The following is a 9928-nucleotide window of genomic DNA, read 5'->3' as shown; positions in this document are numbered from 1 at the left end:
AGCAACAAGTACCTAGGTCTTGAAGGTCTTAATAGTGTAGTTCCTAAAAGTTTATACCAAAAAAGATTTAGAGCTAATTATGAAGACATTAATAGGATTTATTAATTTTAAACTATGCCCATGGAATTTTGCTTTACTATTAAACTTGAAAAATATGGGAATTGTTTATTTGAATAAAGGCATTCAAGTATTCCCAAAAATTCCTCATAAAAGCGCATCATTCACAATGCAGAATTAAAATAACTTACCTGCCTACCCCAGAATTGGAAATTCTGGAACAGATTCAGGATTCTGATGGGCAGGTGGTAACTGGAGTCATTCTGCCAGGTCAGATGCGTTTATATTGCTGCTGGGGCAGCGGTACCCAGTGCTGTGCCCATCCTCCCTGGGTAACCTGGCTCCCCTGGCTGCAGCAGCAGTGCTGAGCAGGAGCTGCCACCAGCCTGTGACACGCGCAGCGCTCAAGCGAATGCAGCACCAGTGTCAGCGTGGTGCTGTACAAGGGCAAAGGTGGGTTGTGCCGCTCTTGGCATGGGGAGGGCTTCTTTGGAGGAATTTTGAGGAGAGAATGCCCAGGGTTCCATTTGCGTCAGTGCCATCTTCATATAGGAATAAACCGTCATTATAACTTTTGTCACAGCCCAACAGCCATGAGGGTGTGTATGCAGAGCTAATGCCAGAGCACTTAGGAGTTGGGAACTGGCCAACTTATGACTAACGGTAAGAAAATTGAGTGGTTATGTTTAGTCCAATATTTCTTTGTGGTATTGGGAAAATCGGATTGGAGTGGGAATGTTGAACTTGGCAATTAATAAGGCAAACTTGTCCATAAAGGCAAACCAAGAAAGTAAAATCTTAGCGTGTTAATGTTGAACTCTTACAGAGATCTGTTCAACCAAAATGTTCAGATTATTTATAAGCGCGAGTACTTCTGCTGCTTCTCACAGTGGTGCCATTCCACCTGTGGAAAAAGCACCAACTCTGAACATAAATGAATTCAACAGAATGAATCGAAGCCGTTTCAAAAATTAATCTCTCTTTATTCTGCTTCTCTTTGCTGTGTAGTGTAAAACACAGAGCAGAGATTTCTAGGCAATGCAGGATTCGTTTAGCATAGCACTGAGGTTTGCTGAATACAAGCCTGATAAAATTTAGAAGACAAAGGGAAAAGAGGGAACTGCTGCCTACGAGAAAAACATTATTTTTATACAGAAAAACATTCTAAAAAAAAAAAACAAAACAAAACACCACCCTTTCAGACAATTGTGCTTAATGTAGTTTTGAGAGAACAGTTTGGATGTGGTTTTAGGGCTTTTCTGTGGGGGTGGGGGAGAAATGGGGTTTTAAAGACTTAAGTTACCTACTGTTAAATTTGATTTGATGTGTTCATGCGGCTTGTACGCAACTTCTGAAAATAACCACGGCGCTTGTCCTCCCGCTGCAGTCAGTGGGGCAGCCCCTGCACCTGTGAATTGGCTCAGCCTTCCCCGTCATGTACAGTAACTGGCTTCTCCTTACGTAGCGCCGTTTGCAGCTGCTTTTAGCCCCCTCTGTCAAACGTGAAGTCCTCCTGTCAGTAGTAAAGCACTTACAAATGAGTGTTTTGGAATAAAAAAGAGCATTCTATAACCACTTGTAACTAGGTTCTGAAGAATAGTACTTTTGGAATAAAAGTTTTTACAAAGGAAAATACATGGAAATGGTAAGTAATTACAATTTAATTGTGTTTGTGTTATAAAGAATGATTGCTTTTATTGGCTGCATTTGAGTCCATTTTACTGCAAGGACCGGGAAAAAAGGATTTTGATATTCAAGAGTAAGTAGTTCTTAGAAAATAGCTAAGTTATGATACAAATAGCTAACACTGTACAGCAGACTGTGGGTTGGGAAGAAAACAAGGATTATCTTGCATACAGACTTGCATTTCCTATATCCGTACTTGAGAGAGAACATGAGAGTATTGGGCCAGGCCATGCTGGTTATTGGCCACTGAAAGCGAACCGAGCTGGACAGCTTTAAAGTAACACCGAGTGAACTGGGGTTAGAGGATGGGTGAGAATGGTGACGGACTCAGCAGAGGTGCTGTTTATGCAATAGCTCACTTCATGGTTCTTTAATGTAATCTTACAGAAAAGGGAGAGGTGACTTCAATATACATTTGACAGGGTTACTTGGTAGTATTGCACAGAATGGTTAACTTTCTGTAGTTTACAAGGTTTTTACTATTTTGAGTCTGCTATTACATAATAACAGACATGTTTTTAACATTGGGTGAGTCTGTTAATATCTGAAATGAGATGCGACGGCTGGTAGATGAGAAGGCATGCAAGAATTAATGTGCGTATAATAATATCAACAGCTTGTGGTAAAGAAATCTTTGGCTTCATTTTTAAGCTTCCTCCTTTCCTGAATTGTGACAGGAGCCTATGGTGAACATCTGTATATCATAGGATCAGAGAATTACTGAAGTTGGAAGTGATCTCTGCAGGTCATCTCCTGCAGCCTCCTGCTCAAAGCAGTGTCATTGGTGAGATCAGACCAGATTCTCATGCTGTTCTACATCACGGAATGAAACACCTTTGATTTTCATTAACTGAATCTTTTCAATATAAGCTTTATAAAAAAGAATATAAAAAATATATAAATATATAAAAATACAAAAACCTTTTAAATATCTTCTAAATATAAATATAAATTTCCAAAAAAATTATTTAAATAAATGATTTTTTTTTTTAAAAAACCCAACCTTTTTCTTTTGTGACTGTTCATACAGTAGAACAGTATCTCTTGATATTCCATGGATTAATGGAATTGATTTTCTATAGGAAGTCCATCAAGCAAAACAACGTTTTGCTAGTCTAAAAATTCATAAGGAGAGAATCTGGTCTTGAGAAGAATTTTTTCCTTGGCCTGCTTGTGGAACAAATTTCTGTGAACTGAAGGATATAAATGGTTATTTTGAAGGGCATATTCTAGACTAAATGCAAAATATATAAGCTTTAGACGGGGGGGGAGGGGGCGCTGTCTATGGTATTTCCCAACAATCATAACCAGACTGTGGTTTCTTCATTGTGAGTAGTTCTGTACTACCTGAAACACGTCTCTGTCCGGTTGGCTGTTGCTAGTAGAAGTGGAGGAATTGCAACTATGCGAAAGCCTGTTCAGAACTTCACTTGGCTCCCGTTTGTAGGTCACTGTAGCATCCAACGCCCACCAGGGCTCTTGCAGAGCTGTTCTGTCTGCGTGTGGAACGGGAAGACTAAGTCCTGGTTTGTCCAAGTCCCTGATGTGCCTTTGTCGGAGCTCAGGCAGGGCTATGTGACAGCACAGCACCGTGTTTGTACCCGGGAGCCCGTTTCAGCCTACAAGACTGTCTTTGCCTTTGGTGTGTGTGTGAAAGAATGTTAAAAGAAATACTCCTAAGAGACTTCTAAAAGTTCATGCTGTGTGCTTACTGTTATTGTAAAATAATTTAAATGGGATTTATATTTTGCCATCTTTCTAGACAGTAAAACTTCATAAACTTTTTATTTGAAAGAGGCATCTGTATTTTCCTATTATTTTAGCCAGAGAAAGGAAATTACCCGTAAAATTTTCTAAGGTCAGTGAGTAGCTCTGCTACAGCTGTGATTTTTTTTCCCCAGAGCTATCTGGCAGTGTTGGATTGCCTAGCTCTTATCTAGGGCACGGTTAAGTAGCGGGTGTCCAAATTGGTGGAGATAGCTTTAAAATCTCAAGTTCCAAAGTGCTTTAGAGAAATTCACAACACTATTGTGGAAAACATTGTTTGCACTTTATAGATGTAGGAAATGAAAGTTGAACTGAAAGAACTAGTATTGACACCTCCATCTTCTGCACATTTTGTTCTTTCAATGTGAAAACTTTGGCCTGTGTATAACCCTTTGCAGTCATGACTTACATCCACTGCTGTAAATGAGGCTTAACCTTGGTTCCTCATTAAAAGTGACAAAGGATTCCTACAGAAGAGGAAAAACTGCCACTGCAAACATGCGCTCCAGCATTTTAAGTAGCTCAGGAGTAAGAGCTGCCCTGTCCTCACTGTGGGATGGAGTCTTCTCTTTCAGTGGTTGTAATCCCTCATCAACGATGCGTGCAAAAGTGACAAAACCCTGTACTTAGTCCTATTCATTCAGTGGTCTGGAAGAATGCTATTTCGCTTCATAGTCCATCTTCTGAACAAATTTTATGCGATTGGTTTGATCTTCTTAATCAGCATTTCTCTGCAGAGCTTTTTATGAGGGTTTTCCAGTAGCATGCTTTGTACACACCTCCAGGAATTTTGCCACAATGTCGATGCTGTGCCTTGGCCAGAATATTGACTGTCTTGGCAGGTTGGCTTCTGTTCTGTCACTGTTCCAGAACAGCAGGCTCCTGGTCGTGAAAGGTGCTAGCTTTTAAAAGTATGACCAAGCCCTGTTTTAATTTATTGCCAGGTTTTATATTGGGGAAGCGGAAAGCAAATCCTTTGAATGCTGATGATGGGCTTGACAAAAGCATTTCATTTAGAGCTGCCTCACAACCTTGTATATTTAATGCTGTAAATTTCAGCTGGATAGAAATGCTCTCAGAAAACACAATTAACTCCAGCTTTATTCTTTCAGGCCATTCCCTGGGGTTTCTGATTGAAGCACAGCTAGCAATCTGGACCCGAGTCTAGGGAACAGATTTGATACCGGGAGTCTACGCAGTGCGAGCAATTCAGCTACACTGCCCTCTGCAAAATCAACTTCAAGCTCAGAAAAAACATTCCCAGCAGCTGCCTTGGCAGAAGCGGGTCTCTTGCCTCATTGCTCAGACTTATCTGAGAGGCTTTGTGGTTGCTGCTGATCTCCTTTTCCAAAATTTCAGTAATTGCCTTTGTGACAATTTATTCTCTTTTCTCAGTTTAAAATGTTGCCGATTTGTCTGCTGTGCCCTTCTACCTAAAGGACGGGATGATTGCTGACATGCTCTGCAGACTTATCATTTTCCTCTTGCTACGTAATTTCTTTAATCGACTTTTGGCAAAGGCCTTTTAAAATGCCCTGACTTGTAAGTATCAGCCTTCCACAGTGCTACAGAACGACTTGGGACCGGACCAGGAAAATACTTGCCACTTTGTCATGCCATTGCTTTAATTACTGGCAGTATAGACAGAATGCTGTTGAAAAAAAATACTTTTCCAAGACTTTCTTAGCTACTGAGCCTTCTAATTGCAGGTCTTGGATTTTCTGTCCATTCCTTCTCTTAGTGTCTGGCTTTCCTTTTGTTTAGGTTGTTCTTTTAGAGGCATAGTCTCTTCTGTTACTGAATCTGCCTCATGGTGTTTGTAGTGAAGAAAAATGACAATATGTATGTTTAGTTCAGATGGACAGTCATCGGTGACATAGAGTAATCTTGGTTCTATCCACGCTGACAACCATTTTAAATGGCTAAATACAGCTGCTAGCAAACAAACCTAACTGAATCAGAAAGCAATCTGAATCAAAAACCACATATGTTATAAAAAACACAACCCACAAACCAGTTTTAACCTTCTGGAAATTTGCAAAAAACATTTCAAAACATCCTGGGTTTAAATCAGTTCATACAAGTACACATTGCACTTCCAGCTCACATGCTTGCTCTGCTTTTGATTTTCCCTTTTGGCAATTTATTCAGTGTAGAGTTAGTGGATGGAATCTCAGAGGAGAATAAAAGCCAGTGTTTTGAGAACTAATGAAGTAATTATCTAAAGCATTATTTACAATGATTATTTAGAAGATAATGAGACCCTTTAATTATGTTTGTTCTGCATAGCTAGCCTTTCAATAATTCAGGGTATTGCTGTACAATTTCCTCTATGTTCACTTTGCACATTCTTGTCTAGGAAAATGTCACAGCTGCCTGTAATGCACAAATATGGGCCCTCATTCTGGGTATTATTCGTCCCATGAGAATCACCTGCTCACTGCGGCTAGAGTAGGAGACTTTTAAGTTCAGGCTTGTGGAACAATATAAATTATGGGTGAAATAAAGCTGAGCCCTATTAAAGGCTGTTAATGGCTTTATAGGAGTACTACTATAGTATTAACATATATGCATTAGCCTAGTAATGTTTCTGCTAGCACTTATTGGAGGTGAAGTTTGACTTGCAGTTTGTTTTCATTTTAGGAGTCATAATAGTTTTGTTTCAAACATAAGAGCTGTACTCATTTGTGTATAAGAAATTCAGAGCATCATTAGCATTTTAGTAGCTAATAAAAATTTCACCAGTATTTTCATACGCATCTGTGAACTTGCTCCTAAAATAGACAATTCTACTTAAGCTCATAATTAGCAAAGCCTAAATAGTATATAGTCCCTGAGGGGATGCATCTTTTGTCACAGGCTGAATCTTCATTTAGTACCCCAGTGAAGCACTGCTTCACTGACTGCAGTGACACTATTCCAGGTTACAATGACATATGGTCTAGCCCTTGACGATTAGAAACTTATAAGAAAAACCTTAATCTCAGAGAGGATCTAAAGGCTTGGAGTTTCTGTTCCAGTATGGCTGGACATTTATCTAGAATCGAATCGAATAAAATCAACTCCTATAGGAATCTTTCCACTGACTTCAAGAGATGCTGCAAAGGGTGGCTGATCTCCTACCTACCTTCTGTTACTTTGAGGCAAGCAGACAGATGAGGAGGAGTATATTTTAACTTTACTGGAGTATATTTAAAATATGTAACACAGAACCATCCTAGAATATGGTAGAAAAGTTCAATAGGCTTATTAAGCTATATAGTCTTGAATTTAAATAAAAATAATGCATCTAACTTTTGGGGAAGACTGTAAGTAATTATGAATAAATACACAGCTAAGTGAGCTTCTGAAATACCTGTGTATGTACAAATGAGCTGCTTCAATCTAGTTTCTCGGCTGGACTATTTGTCTGCTGAAGGAGGGACTTTACAGCCTCTCTCATTGAAATGCACAGCAATACTCCTGTTAGCTTCAAAGGTACTTGGTTCAGGCCTATGTGTGAAGTAGACTTAAACCTGTGATTCCCGAGATGAATTTGTGCATTAATCTATTGTGCCAGTAAGCACAATTCTAATTTAAATCTGCTAATTCTCCCCAAACGTTTTCTTCCTGTTAACCACAGAAAGCACTTCTTTTGCCCTTCTGAAGTGTGTAGTACAAGTACAGACTGAAGATGAATGCCCATAAGGGTATCCACACCATCATTAAACAAGCAATACAAGCATTAGCAAACTTGCATCTTCAGTCTGAATCTTTTAATTTGTATCCTGTAGACACCAGCTTTTCTGTCCCAGCTGGACAACCCAGAGTACATGAGACAGAAAGCTCTGTATGGCCCTCAGTAGGAGCAGTCACGCTTTTGATAGCTTTCTCTCTTTAACTGAGGCAGGAATCTTAGATTGAATTCCTCTCTACAAATGTTGCAAGAATAATTTCTCTTAATGTGGGTCTTAGCTGTTACTTAAATATAAGGATCATAACTGGACGTGTATGGCTCAGTGGCTTGGTGCCTGACCTGTCATTTTTCTTTTGGAAAATGTCATTTTTCTTTTGGAACTGAATCATTGATTCAGTACTGAATGGTAGGAATGTGTAGCCGTTTTTTTCCCCAGGAAAGAGACCTTGTTCCTTTCTTCTTGTTCAATTCTCAATTTTCCCATGTATTTTCCATTTTAATTTTGGGTATGTTTGCACAATAAAAGAACACTGAATTTCAAAACTCCATGAGTTTTGTATGTTTTCCATGTAGTTTGCAGATATACTTTCCTTTCAATCGCTTTTTGATGGATTTTTAAAGAGTCTTTTGCAAAATGCTCTTGAAACTGAGCAGTCTATGAATTCACTGCAGTGCAAGCTAGATACTTGCTTCTCAGCATATAAATGCATCTCAACTGATTAGGAGCTGCGTATTGTACTCTTCACTCTTGAGCTCTTTCTTAATCGAGGAGAAACGTGATGTTCTGCCTGTACAGAGAATTCTCCTGAAATCTGTTCTCGGCTTTTTCATCTCAAGTCAGGGCACTGTGCCTGCAGTTCAGAACAAACCAGAAAGGTAGGTGGAAAGCACCTGCTCCTTTTGAGGGCAAAACTTGCAGCCATCAGACTACCCCATTCTGAAACTGTTTGAAATACCGAGTGAATGTTTTCAGTAGAAATTTACCTTTAATTTTTAAATATTATTAAAGAAAACCCCAGAATATGCTGCTAGGTGTTTATGCACAGCATTTTGTTTCACCTGATACAAATCTGTAAGACTGGCCTAAGAAAATGTTATTTACCTCTGTCCCAATTTTGGATGGGAGGACAATTACTCCCTTTTTAAAACATGACTGAAACCGTAAGATTCACTCTATGTATGACTGTGTCTTTAGCTGGCACACACTGCCCTGTTGTATGGCCATTATACTCAGCTGGTATAAATAGCAAAGTAAGAACAATCTATTATTACTGGATATAAAGCACATCACTGTTCCCATTGCGTGGAGAATCTCCGAGTGCTGACAGGAAGCCCCTTGCTCTCAGAAGGCACATTGTTGCTGCTGCTGCTGTTAAGGAGTTCGACCTGTTGTCCCTCAGTACCTACCAAACGTTTGGGAGGCTGTCTGACTAAAAGTATCAGCTCCCAAGTTCAAAAGCACTTCAGCTGCTCATCTGCAATAAAACTCCTTAGAGGAAAAGGGAAACTTTGAGCCGTGCTTATTTCTCCTGTGACTAAACATCTTGGTTGTCTTTAGAAATGTCTTGGGAGGAGAAAGGGAAAGGCAGTTTTCTTTACAGGCATGTCAGAATACCCGCTCAGCACCTTTGAAACTTGAATTAAAGATGCAAGACAAGCCATGAATGTTTTTGGAAGGGAAGAAGACAAAGGCGTATAGAAAGGCAAGAAGAAATATTCAAGTAATATGTTTGAAGTTGTAACTAGTGAAAAGGTGCTGCCTGACTTTGAATGACATCAGAAGTCCTGTAAGCTGATTTAGCCTGCTCTCTATACAGTTGAAATGCTCTCAGCCACTTTTCCCTCTATTACAGGAGAAGGCTATCGGTCGCATTCAAGATCATGGCTATTCTGTACTGGATTCCCCCAAGGCAAACCAGTCATTTTCAAAAGTGGATAAGCCCTTGACTAAAGAACAAGAGGAAGACAAAGTGGTGAGTAACCATTTTCAATCCAAGACATGCCAGCATCTGTCTGAAAACTTCCTTGGGTTTGGTTTTTTTAGAGGGGTGAGGTTATAAACTAGTGTTTAAAATAAGCATTTTTATTTTTTTTTAAATCTTGCCATATAGAGGAACTATGTAAAGCCTTTTTAATAAAAAGGTTTATATTGTAGGATATGCCTCTAGTATGCAAAACAATTAATTAAAGAACTAAAATGCTACTATTTGGTAGACAGCTTGGAGAGTGGAAATGTTTTTTTAAGCAGAAAGTAGGTGGTCGATAAGCACAATCAGAATGCAGCTTCTTTGTGAGCTCTGAGGTCGTGACATTTGCACACCTCCTTTTGCTACAAAGACGGGGTATTTTGGTTATGCTGTGGCTGTAATCACGGTGCCAATTCTGTCAAAGAAGAGCTGCTCCAGAGAGAAGTGACTTATAGATCCAGTTTTTGAAAACCAAGCTCATAGCCCCAGAAGGCTGTGGCTGCTCTTTCAATGTCACTATTTCTTGCATCCCTATTGAGGAAATATTTTTATCCCCATAACAAATAAATCACATTAAGAACTGTAGCTTAGTATGTCTAAACTAGTCATATAGCCTAAACCCAGCCTGAACTATGTCTAAGCCCAGTAGTCTCCTGAATTTTCCACTAGGCATCGTAATAATAGTTTATACAAAATGATTGCTTGGTCTGTGTTATTACCCACATGTGATATCACCATTCATGGTGAACTGATGTTATTGTCCCCAATACATACA

This window comes from Numenius arquata, chromosome 16 (genome assembly GCF_964106895.1).
Source record: "Numenius arquata chromosome 16, bNumArq3.hap1.1, whole genome shotgun sequence".
NCBI lineage: Eukaryota > Metazoa > Chordata > Aves > Charadriiformes > Scolopacidae > Numenius > Numenius arquata.
Note: the sequence above shows the minus strand (reverse complement) of the source record.